The sequence below is a fragment of the Desmodus rotundus genome, chromosome 2, assembly GCF_022682495.2.
Source record: "Desmodus rotundus isolate HL8 chromosome 2, HLdesRot8A.1, whole genome shotgun sequence".
NCBI classification, from domain to species: domain Eukaryota; kingdom Metazoa; phylum Chordata; class Mammalia; order Chiroptera; family Phyllostomidae; genus Desmodus; species Desmodus rotundus.
The window spans coordinates 51,457,103-51,466,608 of NC_071388.1; positions in this window are offsets into that span (position 1 = coordinate 51,457,103).

Below are 9,506 nucleotides of genomic sequence, written 5' to 3' on the forward strand. Positions count from 1 at the left end.
ATATTCAGAGGACCAAGTGAGAATGAGGGGAGAGTGATGATGGTTGTGGTGAAGGGTGAGGCAAGGTGCTGGCTGCTGCCCAAGTGAGGGGGTTGCAAAGATGAATCAGCCCAGGTCCTTACCCTCCAGCTGTAGAAGTCATTCAACCCACACACTTCAGGAAACAGCCAAACTCCCCTAATCGCTTTGTCAGGACGCTCCTCTACTGGGCTTACGTCTGGAAGACTGATCAGATCCTCCTGATTTCCCGCATGGCTGACCCCTCGTGATGAAGCCACACTTCTCTAAACAGCTGACCCCTGAAGGAGGTTGCATTGATTTCAGGGTTGGAAGCCTATCCAGCTTCCAAAAAGCAACACAGGGAGTGTTCCTTATTTGCGATGTTACATAACACTTGCTTTACTGTGGCTGAACAAATGTAGTTACAACCCGGACACCCACACCTGGGAACAAACCTTGAAGTAACTTTCGAGCCAACTCCACATTGTTGAGCCTCTGGGATCTACATCAGACTGGGGCGGGAGAGGTGAAAGTGGGTGGAGTTCCTGTTTTTTCTTTTCAGCCCTTGGCCAAAAATGTGTCAGTGGAAGAAAAATTGTTCCCAGGCAAGATTGCAGCCCTGCCCCTCCCCTCTCCCACTCTCTATACCACTGCGTTCCACAAGGACATTAAAGCAGTCTGCGTAAAGCTGGGAATTGTGAAAAGAAGTCTGCTAGTCACTGCAGAGCCACTGAATCATTAAGGAAACTTCCTTTGACTATCTGTCATTCTCTATTTATCCCTATTGAAAGTGGTTACTATAAATCATTGAGTCACTTCAATCAAACATTGATTGCTGCTTGAACAAGTCACAGTGTGTGCAATGAAAAGTGTAAAAGACCTCTTGCTTGGGTGATGCAGGCTACAAGATCCTATGCACACTGTATTTGCACCTATGAATTTTACCCCAATCCTTGTAGTTATATGTGGAACACCCAGGGGCTTTAATTCAGAGATGATTTTGAGATTATTGTTTTTCCCTCACAACAGTCAAGCAAGTGAGAAAGGGCATTTTTATTGTTCTGAACTTTTAGTTATAAACTTTTTTAATCCTCATCCCGAGGACAGGCTTATTGATTTTAGAGAGAGAGGAAGGGAGGGAGAGAGGGAGAGAAACACCGATCAGTTGCTTCTAGCACAAGCCCCAACCAGGGACCAAACCCGCAACCCAGGTGTGTGCCCTGACTGAGAATCAAACTGCGACCTTTGGGCTTAGAGGATGATGTCCAACCAACTGAGCCACACCAGCCAGGACTAGTTGTAAATTCTGAGATCCAATAAAGTTAAGCAAAGTAAAACAAGGTAAAGGAGGCTAGAAGTAGAATTAATAATCACCAACTCTAAAATCTTCAGATAGAACGCACCAGATTTCTTTCATTCATTCATTCCTTCACTGGTTTATCACTAGACTCTTGGGAGTTAGCATTGGATAAACTCCCCTTCCACCCCAATTTCCCTCTAAGAACTTACATTTTAGCCATCATCTGCCTGACCGAGGGACTCACCCAAGGTAAAATAGCTCAGGTTAACAGTGGAGCTATGAACGATACCACCCGTTAGACCCTACTCTACCACGGAGGCCTTCTGACCACTGGGATTTTTTCTCTAAATGTGACCCCTCCCCTTAAATCGCTCTAACAAATTCATTAAGTGTTAGTATGTCAACTTGGATGGTGCCGGGATAAGGAAAAGATGAAGACTCCCAGGATATGTGGGGGCCAGTTGCTATTTATGTGAAGACTGAAATAGAAAAGGGAGAGAAGGTTGTTATGAGTAGAGAGAGACAAGGCAAGCAGAACTAGAACAAATGGGGAGAAAGTACAGAGTCACAATTTTAGGTTCAATTTGTTTGAGCCTCTTGCAGTCAGTGTGGTTCAATGGTGGAATAGACAGCCTTTTAAGGCAGTGAGATCCCTGCCACCAGCGGGGTTCAAGCAAAGGCTGAATAACCAAATGTCTGAGTGTTCTAAAGCAAGTTCATACTTCAAAGTGGGTGTTGAAATAGAGGACCGCTGAGGTGCTTAACAGACGCCTTACCTTCAATCTAAGATAACAGGAACAATGGTGGTTTCACCATAGCACCATTTACCAACAAATGGTGGTATCGTGCCTGGGCTGGCTTACAGCACTTTAACCATGTACGGTAACTTGGGGAGAAGATTACATCCTGCCCTGTTTGCCATGTGAGGGTTGGGGGCTGTGAACTACCATCTAGCCAATTCAATCATCGTTAGTGACAGATACTATTACTACAAGTGGGAATGTCACCATCCAAGGATTCTGCATTAAAGCTAACAGTGCAGGGACAGGGATTTCTCCTCCTTCCACCGTCAGAGAGGACAAACCACTCTGCTCCTTCTTCGCTGGGCGTTGCCTCTGGTGGCACCGATGAGAAAGGCTCACCTGCAAGGCTCACGGTCTCACTTTTCTTGTCTTCTTTCTCATGCCTTTGCATTTCTTCCTTGGTCTTATCAGGTAGCAAACATTCCTAGTAAACAGCCCATGAAAGGAGGGGCTTCATGGCAAATAAAGGTCATGGTGAGAACCTTTCTGGAGGCTTGGGCCACGTGGTGACCTCTGGAATTTGTAAACATCTGATTCGTCTATTGCTCCTCTCTCACTCCAGCAACTTCTTGTCATGGCCCCTGTGTTGGGCTGAACAGTGTCATACTGGATTAGAGTGGGCCCTAATGCACTGATGGGTGTCCTTATAAGACGATTCAAACTTGGACACACAGAGAAGACACGGAGAGAAACACCACGTGAAGATGGAGGCAGAGATTAGAGTGATTTGTCTACAAGCCCAGAATTGCAGTCAACTGCCAGAAACCAGGAAGAGCAAGGAAGCATGCCTCTTTCTTTCAGCCTCCAGAATTGTGAAAGAAAAAATTTCTGTTGTTTTAAGCCACCCTGTTTATGGTAATTTGTTATGGCAGCCCCAGGAAACCAAAACAGCCTCCTACCATCTTAGAACCGGAAGGGAATTACTCAGCTCACTAACAGGGAGGCAAGGGCCCAGAGAGGGGCAGCAGCTTGCTTTGGGACCCTCAGTGAGTGAGGGCTGGGATGTGAGCTCTGGCTCTGATCATGGCACATCCCTACTCAAATGCCTCCAGTGACTCACCACGGCTTGGGAGACACCTCCACCGGCTAGTCAGAGGCCCCCAGGGTAAGGCCCTGACCCGACTCAAACACAGAGAGTGTAGACTTTGGAGAACTTGGGCAAATTCTTTAACTTCTCCAAATCTCAGCCCACTTCCTCTGTAAAATGAAGAGAACGCCATGGATCTCATAACACTCTTATGAGAATGAAACATCCAGAAGCATTTAACATAGTGCCTGACACATAGTAGGCGCTCAGACTCTAGTTCTCAGGAAAACACATGAGGATTTTCACCATGTGCGGTAACTTGGGGAGAAGATTACATCCTGCCCTGTTTGCCATGTGAGGGTTGAGGGGGCTGTGAAGTATCATCCTGCTGGAGTTCCCTACTTTTGCCTCAATCATAAATGTTCAGCACCAGCCACTGTCTTTGTGAGTCATTTTCTCCCTCCGGAGTACTTGCCTCCATCTCTGTCCAGAGCAACCTGCTCATCCTTCAATGAAGCATGAAGCCCACCCCCTCATCTCTTCACTGATTGGCTAAAAGTTATTTTTCCCTTTGAACTGCTAGAGTGCTCTCTGTTAGCTCAGACTTCACGATCATAGATCAGACTTTTTGCACCTGTGTTTGTCATCTCCTACAGCATACCCAAAGTACCTCCTCGAGTCCGCTCTGCATCAGAATACTGGGTTATGACCTCTTTAAGGGTGAGACCATGTGCATCTGGCCACCGCCTAGTGGGGAGAGACCAGGACAGTTAGCATTTGTGATTGAATAGCTGTTACTCTGCCAGCTCAAATGCATATCCTAGCTAAAGGTGTGCCAGGCCCACATGCCCAGGGAGAATGCAAAAACAAAAGATAAACTAAAATATAGGTTGCATAATATCCTCTCTAATCCCAATTTTAAAGTCTCCAAGTATTTACTATACGCACTTAATTTCACGGGTACTTCTTTATACTATTTCCTGAGAAATAAGACCTGCTATAACTCTCATTGTTTTTGAAGTCAAAACACTAGAGAGGACAAGGGTCCCAGGCAGAGCAGAGGAACACAATGGGCCACCAGACTCTCATGGACCTGAGCATGACCTTGACCACCAAGGCGACTAAAGTCTCAGTATGCCCTTGACAGTCATGCTTGACTCTAATCTCTTTAGTGGCAGTGAGAGCCAAGAACAAGGGGACTGTGTTTTTAAAAAATGTTTTTTTAATTTTTTTATTGATTTTAGAGGAAAGGAAGTTAGGGAGGGAGAGGGAGAGAGGGAGAGATGGGGCAGGGAGAGAGAGATTAATTTGTTGTTCCACTTATTTATGCATTCATTGGTTGATTCTTGTATTAGCCCTGACCAGGGATCAAACCCATAGCCTTGGTGTATTGAATGATGCTCTAACCAACTGAGCTACCTGGCCAGGACACAAGGTCTTTTGATTAAGGGCCCAGTGAGTGGCAGCCCTTACATCACAGGGAGAAGGATATTTAGTGGACAAGGGCTGCTCTGGCCCAGTCTATCCAATGAACCCATAAGCCCCCAAAACACAGCCCTTTATAGAGGGGGAGAGAGTGTAGAATGTGTGTTCTACACATTTATGTGTTTAAAAGCCTCTGGCTTTATGTTCAGCTGAAGAAAAGTGCCCTGAATTTAGATTCAGGCTACATGGGTCCTAATCTTGGTTTGGCTGCTAAATAACTGTATGCCCGTGTGCATCACTCTCACGGCCTCGCTCCCTCATCTGTAAAACCCGGGGGGCGGTGGCGAACAGAGGATTGTCCGGGAGGCTTCCTTCAGTTCTGACAGTCTGTTTTTGATAGTGTGATTGCTGTGAAAATAAACACAAGGTTATTGTTCATTCCACAAACATTTATGGTGTACGACTTGGCAGGCATTGTGCTAGTAGCTGTGGACAGAGGGGGAATTGACCATAGTCACGTTCCTCGAGGAGCTCAGTCTCGTGAGGGAGGCAGGCAAAGGTACCATTACAACAGGGCGAGTGCAGAAGTACAGATGCACACAGGGGAGCACGGAAAAGGAGTTAGGGAGGCCAGGGCATTTTTCTGGAGAAGATGGAACCTGCCCTGGCTCCTTAAAAATGAGAAGGGGTCAGCCAGGAGTAGTGGAAGAAGAAGATCATTCCAGTTAAACAGAACCACATAAGAATGGCTGGAAGACAAGAAACAGTCTCTTGGGCATGGTGAGTACAGAAATTACAAGGCCAGGAGAAGTGATAAATGAGGCTGGAGAGGCAGGCAGGTGCCAGACCTGAAAATCCTCATGTGTTTTCCTGAGAACTAGAGTCCTGTGGTTGGTGGGAAGCCACTGAATGCTTATATGGGAAAAAGGTGTGAGGTCAGATTTGTGGCTTGGAGGATGGATTTGAGGGGACAGGTACAGAGGAAGAAAGACTTTTGAGCCTGGGGGAGAGAGGTGAGAATGGGTGTGGGTGTGGCTAAGTGAAGGGGTGCTGGGTTGGCATGCAGTAAAAGTAGCTGTAACTGCCTCAGGTTTCTTAAGGAAGCACCAGGTCCCTTGCTTGGCTCCGACGGGGAGTGCACAGCTTTGGAAGAGTGGTAAAGTGTCAGGGCACACACAGAGGGGAGTGGGAGAGGAAGGAGAGGCAGATGAGAGAAAAGATGGCTGGGTGGGAGGTGTATTGTTGCTGTGATGAATGACCATAAACTCAGCTTAAAGCGACACAGATTTACAGTTCTGCAGGTTAGGGCCCAACACCAGTCTTGTTGGGCTAGAATCAAGGTGACATAGGGTTTCCTTTCTGGAAGGTCTGGGGCAGAATTAGTTCTTGCCTTTCCCAGCATCTAGAGGTGCCTGAGTTCTTTGGCTTTTGGCCCCTTCCTCCATCTTCAAAACCAGCAAGGGAAGGTGGAGACTTTCTCCTATTGCATCGCTCTGATCTCCTCCTGCCTCCTTCTTTCCCATTGAAAATAAATCACAATGTGATGCATATAGAATAAAATTAATCATTTTAAAGTGAACAATTAAGTGTATTTTGTATGTTTGCAATGATGCGCAACCACTACATCTAGTTCCAAAATGTTTTCATGACTCCAAAAGGAAACTCCATAGCTGTTCGGTAGTGTTCCCCCAGTCCTTCCTCCCCTGGCCCCTGGCAACCCCCGATCTGCGTTCTGTCTTTATGGATCCTCCCGTCGTGGACAGTTCATGTAAATGGACTACTGTAATACATGACCTTCGTGTCTGGCTTCTTTCACTTCACATAATGTTTTAGAGGTCCCCACTTCCACTGTGAGGGAGACTAGTGATTACATTGGGCGCATCTGGATAACTGGGGATGCTCTCCCTATTTTAAGGTCATGTAGTTAGCAACCTTAATTCCATCTACAATCTTCCTTCCCCTTTACCATGTAATGTGACATAATCACAGGTTCTGGGGATTAGGACAGAGACATCTTTGTAGCGGGGTCATTATGCTGCTCACCGTAGGAGAGGTCACAGCGTGTCAAGCGTAGAATGTCTGAGGGAATCTACTCAGCAGTCCAGCTCCAGAAGCAGAGCACAGGGACTGTGGTAGGGGTCCAGGGTTGGGGCTCTGCTGGGTGGGTGTGGTGTAGAGACACTGCGGACCTGACACTCATCTGCAAGGTCTTGGGTGGGGAGGAGCAGAAAGGTAAGAGGCTGGGAAAGAGGTGATACTGGGAGAAATGAAGTGGGCTAGGGCAGGGCCCCCTAAACTTTAGTAAGCGTCCAATCACAGGAAAAGTTTAAGCAGAGATTTCAATTTAGGGGTGGGATCTAGGAATTGGCCCAGTGAATTCCGACGCAGCTAGTGGGTGAATCCGCTCTGTGAGGACTGCTAATGTAGACCCTGGAGGTCTCGAGGTTAAAGCACTCCTGTGATGGGAGTCGGGAATTAAGAGGGCTGGCAGAGTAAACGGCTGGGGTCACACAGTGGGATTTTTGAAGTTGGAGCTCATTTTTGAAACTGCTGAGCTTATTCCCACTGTAAGGCCTTCAGATTAGCTACACCGTTTGCCTAGCACAATGCTGTCCCTATTCATAGTTGTTAATATCCTAGTACCCACGTTAAAGAGGTACAAGGAAACAGGCAAAAATAATGTTAATAACATATTCTATTTAACTCAACATAGTCAAAATATCATTCAACATACAATTACTGTAAAATTATTGAGATATATTTTATTTCATTTTTGTCTTACTACCTCTTCAAAATCCAGTGTGTACTTCATACGTGCTTCACATCTCAATTTGGACCAACTGCATTTCAAGGGCTCATTAGCTTCACGTGGCTACCATATTTGTCAGCACAGAATGGAACGTCGCTCCCCTCTCCCCACATCTTTGCATGGCTGGCTCTATCTCATTCAGGTTTCTGCCCGGAGATGTCTTTCCTGGCCACACTGTCTAAACGAGCCACCTTGCATTCCTAACACTCTTTCCCCACTTTTCTTCAGAGACTTATTGCTATCTGATGTCTTGTTAGTTATTTGTTTGCTTACTATCTGCCTCCCCATAGGATATAAATCCCAAGAGGGCAAAGACCTGTCTGTCTTCTTTAGTGCAATATCCCCAGCAACTACGTCATAGGCTCAATAGACTCTAAACAAATATTTGTTGAATGACTTTGAAGATTCCAGATTTCTCATTTTTTGTCTCTGAAGCCAATGTTCATTTAGTAGGTCGTTGGGGGAAGGGGCCAAAAGGGAGGAGCATTATGCAGGAAATTAGGTGGGAGAAAGGCAGCCTGAAAGCTTTCTGTGAGCTAAAAGGCTGACTCACAGATGTCAAGTTAGAAGCCGGGTTGCTTTGCAGCTGTAGCTTGGCTGCTTGTTCATTCAACCACTGGTTTATCCGGTTCTGTGAGAAACCATCTCACCAAGTGGTACTTCTGCCTGGCACCAGTAGATGGGGCAGCGTCATAACAAAAAAACCCCACCACGGCCTGCTCTCCAGTGGGGTGTCTAACCCCTTTCCCAACCCACTTTGCTGAAGTTCTGTTCTGGAAATACCCTACATCTCAGATCTGTGGTGTGGGCTCATAAATGGTGCCACCAGCTCTCCCGACAAAATAAAGACAGACTCACTTGTGACTTGTGCTTTCCAAGGGGGTGGCCAGCTTCCCCAAAAGGTGAGGCGGGCCCCAGAGGCTGTCCCAGGCTTCGAGGAAAGAGCCTGGTCCTCCTCCTGGGTCTCAGAGCACAGCCACAGAGCATGACTCACACGCTGGAGCGTTCCTGTTTGTCTAGAGCCTTTCTGTTCTCCTGAGGTTGAAAACAAGCTTACTAAGAAGGTAGTCCAGGTGGGGTAGAGGCCAGTCCCCAGGAGCACTCCGTGGGCCTGTGTGTCTGGACTCTGGCTGCCACTGAAAAGCCTGACCAGCCAGTGGAACCCTCCCTGCCACTCTGCATCACTGGTTTCCCTGCCACCGCGTAAAGCCCACGGTGGTGTCTCTTGCAGATGCTGAGGCCAACCATAGCTCCTACATGTCCTACCCCCTCCTGCCCAAACCCTTCATGACCCTTGAACTTCCAAGCAATTTGGAAATGTTAACTGGTTGAGTATGATGTATATTTTTGTAGAGTTTAGACTTTGAGATTATGGAACAGTTAAAAGATCATTTAGCACAGGTTAATTGGGTGCATTTTTACCGGAATTTTTTGGAGCACCCACTGTCTACTTCATTGCCACTGCAGCATTTTCTGAAATTTGAGAGAAAAGGAATTAACTTTGGCTTACATGGCTTATTATAATCCTAACTGGCTCATTCCAGCCTCATGCCTGGTGTCCATCAGTGCGGCTGAGGAGTAAGACATCGCAGCTCTGGTCTAACAACAAACAGCCTGGGGCCGGCTGGCCATGGAAAAGCCATTCCTTCCCTCAGAGACTAGGAGGGACCAAAAAGCATGATCAAGAGACTTTCTTCTTTGATCAGGAAATTTTCTTCTCTCGTTGTTACAATCGTTAAACTCCATCCTAATCCGCACGTGTGCATGCATTTTCATGTTCTATAACTTTGTTGTCCCCCTACCCAGAAAGCCCATTAATTCTTCCCTGCTTGTTTTTCCTTCACACATTACGACCTCTGTGGGGCCTTCTCTGATTTTCCTAGTCACAACGAACCTTTTCTTCTTCCAGTGTTGGGTCTTCCCCGGGGTGTTTGGCCCACTCTGTCTTTTTGTTCACACGCACGTCCTGTTCATTAACTTGACAGTTAAGCAGCGCCTGTTTGCACTGGGCACTAGGCACACAGGGTGCTCTCCCAGAACCTGCAAACCCAGAGCTGGGCGGGAGCTTCACTGGACTGGGAGCTTTTTGGAGACAGGAATTGGGTCCGCAAGGGACTATTAGGTCAGGGACTGGCACCAAAT